The sequence below is a fragment of the Larimichthys crocea genome, chromosome XXII, assembly GCF_000972845.2.
Source record: "Larimichthys crocea isolate SSNF chromosome XXII, L_crocea_2.0, whole genome shotgun sequence".
Taxonomy (NCBI): domain Eukaryota; kingdom Metazoa; phylum Chordata; class Actinopteri; family Sciaenidae; genus Larimichthys; species Larimichthys crocea.
In genome coordinates this window covers 6,047,838-6,057,594 of record NC_040032.1, presented here as the reverse complement: position 1 = coordinate 6,057,594, position 9,757 = coordinate 6,047,838, and the positions used below count along the sequence as shown (strand labels likewise).

General features: G+C 40.9%; 1 pseudogene; it reads right to left on the bottom strand.

Annotated features, from left to right (window-relative positions):
- Positions 1-3,475: 3,475 nt before the first annotated feature.
- On the bottom strand, positions 3,476-9,486 carry LOC113744366 (inositol polyphosphate 5-phosphatase K-like; annotated as a pseudogene).
- Between the last annotated feature and the right edge of the window lie 271 nt (positions 9,487-9,757).

Sequence of the window (9,757 nt, the reverse complement as noted above, 5' to 3'; positions counted from 1 at the left end):
TTCTTTTTTGTTTGTTTTTTTTATTTACAAAATTACCAAAACATTCTGGACTTTCCAAAATTCATTGTCACAGAAGTTTTTGAGGTAGCTGATAGGAGTTTCTCCACTTGGTCAACTTTCACTGCAAGACAAAATAAAGAACAAGTGAACATTGATGACATGCTGTGTATGCTCAGATGAAGGTGAAGCTGCCTTCAGAGCGAAGAGAGAGAAATATATATTTACCTTTTACATGACAGGGAGCAGACTCCTTGTTGCCCTCCCTCCTCCTCCTCCCCTCCTCCTCCTGAAACACATGAATATAAAGAAGTTAAACATGTTTTGGAGAAATACAAATTATTGATCACTACATGAATGTTGAAATTCATAATAACTGTGATATTTACCTTTTAAAAGAGAGAGTGCGGACTCCTTGTTGCCCTCCCGCACTCCTCTTCTCCTCCTCCTCCTCCTCCTCTCCTTTCCTGAATAATGAATAAAAAAGTTGAAACTTCACATGTTTTAGAGAAATACAAACAAGGAGAAGGAGGTTGGGGTAGTAGTGTGTAGTAGTAGTACTATTTTACAGTATTCTGAAAGTTGTTGTCTGAAAAGGATGAGAAACATTTACACCAGGGCTGTTTCCAGGTGTTTGGGAGGCCTATGCAAGATGCTATGTGGGGGCCACTATATTGTCATATCATCATATTCTCTGAGGGGAGATTTAAAAAACTTTCAGATGAACTGTGGTGATGCAACAATCTGTTACCCTTCAGCACCACTTTGTTATTGTGGTATGTAGAACCACAAGTCTGGCTCTATATGCCTTTTATATGCTATAACTGCTTCATGCAACAAATATGTATCATGTAACTCTGTTTATATAAGTTAGCCTATGTACAATTGTCGTAGTGTGTTCACTTATTTCTGATGTGAACACACTTTTTAATGAAGGTTTTTTACGTTGACCCCCCCGCCCCCCCCCAAGTTAGCCCCTATTGGCAGATATAACAGCTGAACAACCCACTCGTGGCATTCTTTCTACAATAGAAATTCAATATTCTTCAGAAAGTTCTTCCCACGGTCTGTTGATTAGAAGTTCCCATAAATGGTCGTGGCATTGTAGGTTTCTGGCTTTAACTCTTCTGTCCAGTTCATCCCAAACCAGCTGGATGGGGTTTAAGTCTGGAGACTGCTGGCTACTCCCTGTTTTCAAGCTTACCATCTTATTTCTTTTTCCTGGGGTGGTTTTGGCATAGCCTGGACTTGTGTTTTGTGGGTCATTATCTTTGCTGTAGGATGAACCTCTGACCAGTAGGCGCATACCAGAGGGTATTGCATTGGCGCTGCAGAATGCTGTGGTAGCCGTTTTGGTTCAGGGTGCGCTCACTCTGTACAAGTCATGACCCTGGATCCGCCACAACACGCCCCAGACCATCACATCCTCTTCCATGTTTGACAGTTGATGTCACACACTGTGGAACCATCCTCTCACCTAACTCCACGGCGTACAAGATTCTGCGTGATGAACCGAAGATTTGAAATTTTGATTCATCAGTCCATAACACCTTCTTCCTGTCTTCAGTAGTCCAATGGGGCGTTTCATGGCCCAGGAGAGCCTCTTGTCTTATTCTGACGTCTAGCAATGGCTTTCTTGCTGCAACTCGCTCTGTTCAAACCTGCAGCTCGAGTCTTCTCTTCACAGTTGAAACTGAGACTTGCTTACTATGACCACTATTAAGCTGTGCTTGAAGCTGTTGTCCTGTGAGCCGCCTATCACGCAAGCTGTTAACTCTCGAAACTTGTCCTGATTCAGCGTTTGTGGGCTTTTTGAGTCACTGAATCAGTTTCTGAGTGCCTTTTGATGGTGAAGAAAACTGTATTCACTGACACCTTGAATTCTTTTGCAATTCCTCTGTAGGAAAGACCTACATTTTTAAGTTATGATGGTCTGTCTCTCGTCCATTGTTAATTGCCTTTTTCTTGCCATTTTTGTAGCAACACACTACTTTCTGCAGTACGGTACTGTTCACCTGATGCTCATGAGGGTCTGGTACCACAGTGTGTTTCACACACTGCTTTTATGCAGACAGAGGGGGTTATAAGTAACCAGAAAAGTTGGAACACCTGTAGGAATTAGTAGACACAGCTTCAACCAGATTCAACCTTCATTGCGCAGAACAGCTTTAAATTGTTACCCACTTTGCACTTCGTCTTCCCTGAAAATGGCCTTTCTGTATTATTCCGAAATGTTTACATTTTTCAGTATTGGGTAACCAAGCCTAACCTCTTGCACGACTTGAATTGCAATAAATAACTGGAAAAATTAGGGTGTTCTAAAATTTTTGACTGGTAGTGTAGATATATATATATATATATATATATATATATATATATATGCTATTTTGGACAATTACTTCCTAGGAGGCGTGCACACACACACTTGCACGTAAATGACGTCTAATACTTTTAACTTACGAGACAATATATATATATATATATGAACAAGAAGAGGACTATGAAAATTCAGTCAAGCTTAACCATGAGTTTATTCATAGCTCCAAACTATTTGTAATTGTGTTTCCATTTTATACAATTAGGGGCTGGAGTGTAGGAGCTATTTCATTATTTCAATTATTTAAATGTTTTTGTATTTGTTTTGTATTTTCTTTTTTAGACTCTAGGGGGCACTGAGCAGGTGATGGATAAGGCAGCATGTGTCAATGTCAAGTGATGCAGGAAGGGAGAATAACTTGATATATTTTTCTAGAACTTAAACGAACTTCACAGTCAGCTACAAATCTTCAGTTTAATACGACCTCAAACATTGCGGGGTTGAACAAATCTCATCAGGAGGAACTGTTTGAACATTTCACAAGAAGTCACTGTGGTCACTTGAAAGCCAGTCTCCGCGCACATCCCTCACCAAAAGCCTGACCTCATAGACAGTATTCATTACCACTATGGCTCTCAGGGCCAATACACATCCTACAAACTGATCGTGTTCTGTTTCTTGATACTGTCCATTCTATCACATCACCATCAAATGAAATATACACAATTCATGATAACACATGTCCTTCTACAGATGACAACAATCATTTTTTTTTCTATTGGAATAGAAACAGCATTATAATATTGCACTAATGTGAGAAGTGACAGTTCAGACATTTAGAGCAAGAAGATAAATAATTTATAAAAAAATTCAAATCTAAATTTAATTAATTAATTATTTTTGTATAACATTCAAAAATCTAAAACATCAATTTGACCAAGGACTGTATTGAGCAGTGCATGTCCACCACTTTGAAAAACAAATCATATTCCTGTATTTTCTGGATATGCTGACACAAGGTGAGCTCCTTTAAGGCAAAGTTAGAAACGACAAGTTCAAGTTAGCAGTCCGTGGGATGGCACAGTGTGACGGCCATTAATGAACAGCTCAGCTCGTCCTTTTGATGAGGGAGTTGATCTGAAAGCCTGCGTGAATTTCTTCTCATTTGTTGAGCCCGTTGATGTTCTCAGGAAAAGTCCCTCCATGACGGCACGCTTGACTCCACAATCTGCAAGATGGAAACAAAGATGGCACCCTAAACCGAATAGCCCACATTCCATTACATCTTACTGCAAATAACTGTACCTTCAAAAGTACCTACAAAGTTCACAATGTTTTTGTTGCCATTGAAAATTTGAGTTGCTTATGATTATGGACAGATGTCTTAGAGCATAAACGACACAGTCCTATTCCAAGTCAACATATAATAAGGTACGGACATACTGTATCATAAAGTATAACTACAGATGGTACACTCACCTGGAAGCTACGCTGAGACCAATGATGCTTTGCATATTTGTACTGTAGTAGCCCAAAACATACTGTCCACTAAGCAGAGGGATCTCATCTTTGTCCACTGAATCTGCAATCATCACCACCAACACACACATGCACACTCAAATGAAGCATGTATTCATATAGTGTTTGTCTAACATAACACAAAGCCCACTTTTACTTTACCTCTATGACTTCATTTGTCTCTGGCAGATCGTCCTCTCTCACCCCACACAAAGGTTTCATAATCAGATGGGCTCTTGAATCCCACCTGCAAGAAAAACAACCTACGAGTTCAGATCTGTCTTGTATTATTTTGTTGTTTTTTTGTCTATGTCTGTCCCAGTACCTTGTACAGGCCAATCCAGTCCCATGTGGAGGACATGAAGTCCTCTTGGAAGGTGTAGCTAAGGAGTGCGTCCTGATCGCCGCTCCATGTACCCAGAGGAGATATGTGCACCAGTGGTGTGTCAAAGTACTTCCTTAGCTGTGAGACAAACAGAAGTTTAACATTGTTTTTTTCTTTAGCAGTTGTATGAGAAGGAAAGAGAGTCTGTTCTCACCCCAGACTAAAGGTTGCAATGACAGGCTTGTGGTCGCTAACTCCTTAGCTCATGTCACTGGTGTATTTCTCGGGGTGACCTGGAGTGGATACTCACGAGTCCTCATCCGTAGAGTCGATGCCTTCTCATCATCCTCCTCTGATGGCTGGGTTTGGGGTTTGATGCGCCAGAGGATCCGGTCTGTCCAGGCTGGTTTCCTCTTCTTGGTACTAGTGAGTTAAAGACAAGTGTTCCATTCATAGTTATTATTTTTGTACAAAAATAGTAATACAAAACCAGACAGATACACTGAATGCAGAGCTATACCTATAGTGCAGCATGCGTGGAGAAATGATGACAGGATGACACACCATTTGTAATGGGTTACAACATAAAAAACAGCACACACATTATGCAAAAGATGGGTGCTGGGTGTAGGAGGGAGTTGTCATGTCTGCAGTACATCGACCCTTTGTGTCCTATCAGTGTCTCCAGTTATTATGAAGTTTGTATGTGTATAACCTTCAAGATTCCTCTTTTAATGGATCCTATTCCTACAAGTCCTGTCTATGGAGACACCCACCTTGGTGGGTTTAGCTCTCTCTCGCCAGGCCCCCAACCAGACAGATAACAGCCCCCAAGTGAGGGAGGTGAGGAGGAAGAAGAGGGTGGTGCGCAGCGCTGCAGGGGCCTGGGTCTGTACATAGTTAGGGGTAGCGCCAAAGTGCTCTTCTGACAGAGACACACATGGTGTCAGGAATGAATACAACCAGAGAAAGAGCTGCTCCCAACTTCTATACGTCAGGGTTTACTGCTTTGCTTGGTTTGTGGTTAGTGTCTAATGATTTCACGTTTGATTCCAACTGGAGATGGACAGCAAACGCGTTGGGTGAAAAGGACAGACGGTGCAGTGACTAAGAAATAAGGGACTGTGGGCATGCAATGGAAAAAATAACATAGTGTGTCTTACTGGAAAACCCAACCATGTCCTGTGTGCTGTGCAAAATTCAAAGAGAGAGAAGAGCACAGATGAAATGTGAGAAATGTGTATTTGTGTGTGAAATGCAATGTCACACTGGTTACCTGGTATCATAGTGTCAGAGTTACGGTCAAACTTGTAGGATGGTTTAAAATTAATGGCCCTTCCTCAAATTCCGCAGGAAAGCTTCCTTCTTTCATCATGGTGAGCTGCAGGAACGTTCAGATAAATGAGTGATTGCTGATCTATGAATGTAGAATGTGTGTGTGTGTATGTGTGTGTGTGTGTGTGTAGGACGCTGATGCGTGTCACCTGGTCTTTGCTCCACAGCAAGTTAAAGCGCCCGCTGTTGATGGAAGAGCGGAGGAAGTGCAACCCGTGGTCTGCAATACGGAAGTTCAGGTCACCAAACAGAACACCACCCGCATGAGAGGGATGGAGCACTCACTTTACCTGTATACAACAACCCTGTTATTATTTCACAATGTGTGTGTGGTGTGTGTTTTGTTTGTGTGCCTCTAGGTAGGCGAACTGACTTGTGGTCCAGGATGTGTGGCGTGTCAGAGATGTCAAAGTCTGCGTCTCCAGGATGTGCTCAAACTCATCAACACGCTCAGAGCGTAGCTCATGTGAGCTGCTAGGTGGCAGTTGAGGAAGCACACCAGTTGGCCATACAAGGAAAAACGCACTGAACCTCCTCCTTTATTACCCTGACAGATGAGAGAGGAGGGGGAACATAGTAGTCACGTGAAAGAACAGTCATTCTAAAGATATACACAATAATTCACATTTTTAACCTTTTAAGAAAGAAGACCAGGTCTAAGTACGAATACAGATTCATTTACGCAGTTAAAAAAACAACCTTTAATCCTCCTTAATCCATCCAATTGCCCCTGTGTACCGTGTTTATGATTCACTCTGTCAAACGTGTTGCACACCACTGAACAAACACAATAGTCCTTTCATAATGTGTTTTAAAACCTGTACGCAGAACTTAATAGTATTGCTGTCTCTAAGATCAGGACTAACAAGGACTTCTATTGTGATTTCTTACCCAGTAGCCAAAGATGCCAGTACGGGTGTAGGTGGTCTGGATGTCCTGATGTAGGGGAGATGGATTTTTTGGCAAATAACAGCAGCAGCAAGCCTTGCATCCTTATTGTGTGACCTAGATAGAGATGGACATTAGATTTATTATCTCTTTGTATTTGATTTGTTTATTTTTATTTTTTTTATTTTTTTACATTTTAGAATATGATGCCTTTATTTGTCCAAGTTTGACTAATAAATTTCAAATATATGATATAATACTGCAATTTGTATTATATGAGAAATATGTACAGATATAGTATAAAGAAAGACAATGCTCCTAAGTTGTTTAATTACAATTATTTAAGTAGGTTAAAGCAAAGTAGCCACATGGTTATAGAGGCTTACAGAGATATACAGTAGCATTCATGTCAGATCTTTAATCACATACACACACACAGTACTATTTCCACTCCTTTCCCTATGTCCTCTTTCACCTTGACAAAGCCTCTGGGTGCCAGGGTGTCCATGAAGACATGGCTCCAGGAATCCTCCATAACAGGTCCGAGATGAACCTCACAGGTGTGGCATTCACCTCCTGCAGACTGACACACACCAACACCAACGAATGAGCAACACAGCACACTGACTGATTATTATAAAAATTAAAAATTGTTAAAAGAGACAATTTTATCCTTCCTGGCAAAAGTTTCAAATAGTTTGTTTGTTTGTTTGTTCTCACCCAATCACATGAGGTCCGCGGGAGGCTGGACATCTACTGCAGCAAAGCGGAAACACATCTTCAGGAGGCTCTGCTGTGGCCACATTCCAGGTCACCATGTGCAGCCTGTCAGTGTTTGGTGATGGTACAAATTGACCAGAAAGAAAACATTGACACATAACATAGAATCCAACAATTCAGACTTGACCAGATACATTTAACTCCTGTCAGGTTTTACACTTTTTTCATTTTCTCTTAAGTGATGGAATGCAAGAAAATCAAAGAATTTGTGATTATTTTATTGAAATTTCAGAGAACTCAAACACCGAATGAGCTCGTGTCAACCTGAATGTGTCTGTAGGAATGAATCGGCCACAGAGGTGAAACGCTCATCCAGTGTGCGGACACTTCTTCACTGGCTTCATCATCAGAGCTCATGTCGTCTATGCGGGTCAGCAGCTGACAAACGCTGGCGAAGGAGGATCCTGTCCCGAGCCCACAGACGTGAGCTGCTCATGCTATCTGAGCGCACGCGTGGATCATCTGTCAAGAGGTCCATCTTTGAAAAAAAAAAGTCCTCCCTGTGTCAGCTTTGTTGTATCCTCAAGGACAGAAAGGTTGTTTAAGATTACTCAAGTTAAAGCAAGCAAAATCCAGTGGAAGAAATGCCTTTGGCTTGACTCAGTCTTCTTGGTTTGATTGATGCAGACGATGAATGAGAGATGCCTGCCCAGGCCACTTGAAATAACATGGACTGACTTGTAGTTAGTCAAATCTCTCCCCTTGTGATTCAGGCAGCCACTTGTAAAGGTCCTGGAGTCCTCTCGTGGCAACCATGTGACCACACAGCAGTGAAGCAATGACAGGCAAAGCAGTGGGGTCGGCTCAGGAATGTGGCGAGAACCACTCAGATTTGAACAATAATTGCTGGCAGGAGACGGGAATGTGTGTGTGTTTGGTTGTGTGTCTGTAGTTCTAGAGGGAAGAGGAGGACTGGAGCTGATCCTCCATCCTTGTGCTTGGTAACCTGGGGTAACCTTTAGATGCTTAAGAGGTTTACAACCAGCATTCTCTATCAGCTGAGTGCACTGAGCAATGCGTGAACCCTGCAGTTGTAGTCGTGTATTAATGAGGGGACAACAGCGCACAATAGCATTAGCTTCTTTTGCCTCAATCCAGCCTCTCTCATATAGGTGAAAGGTTACTTTGTAAGCAGGGGTTACATGCACTTTTCTAAGCTCTGTCACACAGTCTGTGTTGTTTTTCTCTCCTAAGAACAAAAGCTCAAATTTAATGTTATAGCACAGTTAATAGTGACAAATTACATAATCATTTGGAAGCACAATAATGAAGCAATGTGTATTACTCAACACTAACTCAACGCTAATGCTGATAATTAAATGGTTTAGATATCTGAAACCATGAATGTGGTGGAGACTTTCTTTTAACTTTACATGGTAGGTTGATTCTCTGTAAAGAGTCAATCAATTTTTTAAAATCCTGAACTCGGGTATAAACAGTATTAATATTAATCAATCTAATGATTGTTTGGTATTTTAGAATTTAAAAACTATCTATCTATCTATCTATCTATCTATCTATCATCTATCTATCTACTATCTATCTATCTACTATCTATCTATCTCTATCATCATCTATCTATCTATTATGTCTCGAATCCAGTTTTGTCTAACACCTTTCTATGAGAAATAACTCTATAACTCTCCATGTTCATAATCTTTTACTTGTGGATCAATGAGTCAAACTAAGACCAGGATAGAACATATGGTATGAATTATGTTTTGGAGAGTGGAGTGAGAGAAGCTTGGAGTTACACAAACAACCTTAAAGAAATAAAAAAAACTAATCTTGGGTGCTCCAGTTTTCTCTGCCACTTCATGTACAGTGTCACATGCACAGACTTAAGGCACATTCTTAAACTCAAGTGTTAAGTGGATAACCGAGGGGGTTCACAGAGAAATGATGAATGGGTTATGGCTATTAAGTTTCATCACAGAAAAAAACTGCAAAGATCGGAGCCAGCAGCCACAAAGCTACTTATGAAGGTTAGGCAATTCTCATTCTTTACATGCACCATTTCTCCCCTGAAGCCTAAACTTTTCTCTCCTTATTTACTTTCACCATTCTCTCTCTTTTTCCTTCACTTGTTACCCTGCGAAGTCTGTTAGTGAACAAATAGGTGATACGAGATCTTACCTGCACTTGTCTCCATCCCTTCTCTTCACTCACAATGTTCAGTGCTCATTTCCTCCTCCCCTAAGACAAACACATATAGTGTTCACCTAAACAGAGCGTAAACAAAGAGGAAACCAAAATGTTTGCCTCGTGACAGGACGGTTTACCGTGAGCACAGACCAGTACCCAATAAAACAGACCTGACAGCCATCCCGAAAGTCATTTCTGAAATGGGTTTGTAATCATGTTGAATCACGGTTAGCTCATCCACGTCAAAATGCTCTGAAGGTCCACATGTCATCATTTTGAACAGTTCACTCAGTACAACGGAGAAGAGTTCATAAATACTGCTTGAAAAAAGAGCTTATGTTTGAAAAGTCAAGACAACAAAGCTGTGATAAATGTTCTACAACAGAAAAAACAACAACATTGTACTGTTGTCTGTCACTCATTGCATACAGTTAAGTTGATTTCATTTGAAT